The sequence below is a fragment of the Myotis davidii genome, unplaced genomic scaffold (genome assembly GCF_000327345.1).
Source record: "Myotis davidii unplaced genomic scaffold, ASM32734v1 scaffold2100, whole genome shotgun sequence".
Classification (NCBI taxonomy): domain Eukaryota; kingdom Metazoa; phylum Chordata; class Mammalia; order Chiroptera; family Vespertilionidae; genus Myotis; species Myotis davidii.
Window position 1 is genome coordinate 753,338 of NW_006292458.1, and position 367 is coordinate 753,704.

At 44.4% G+C, this 367-nt stretch overlaps 1 protein-coding gene across 1 annotated transcript in view; it reads right to left on the reverse strand.

Annotated features, from left to right (window-relative positions):
• Positions 1-367, reverse strand: part of TRPM4 (transient receptor potential cation channel subfamily M member 4) — a 42,766-nt gene that overhangs the window by 30,168 nt on the left and 12,231 nt on the right.

The window sequence follows — 367 nt, forward strand, 5'->3', positions numbered from 1 at the left end:
AAATCCCCAGTGGGATGTCTCTTTCTCATCGATGTTTCTAACTCTCTATCCCTCTCCCTTCCTGTCTGTCATAAATCAATAAAATATATATATATTTTTTTAAAAAAAGAACTACTCTGTGACGCTAGAAGCAGGGTAAGATGCCTATGGTGCGGGCGGGAGGCTTCTGGGGCTGCTAACATTGCTTCTCGATCTAGGTGCTGGTGGCGCAAGAAAATTGTGTTTATTAAAAAAATAAAAATCTGCGAGCTGTCCACTCCTGTGCATTTCCCATTTCAGATAAAAGTGTGTGTTTTTTTAAATACAGCAAATGCCGGGAAGGCCTTGACCACAGAAACCTCCTCCTCGCCGGGGCAGGGGGCACCGG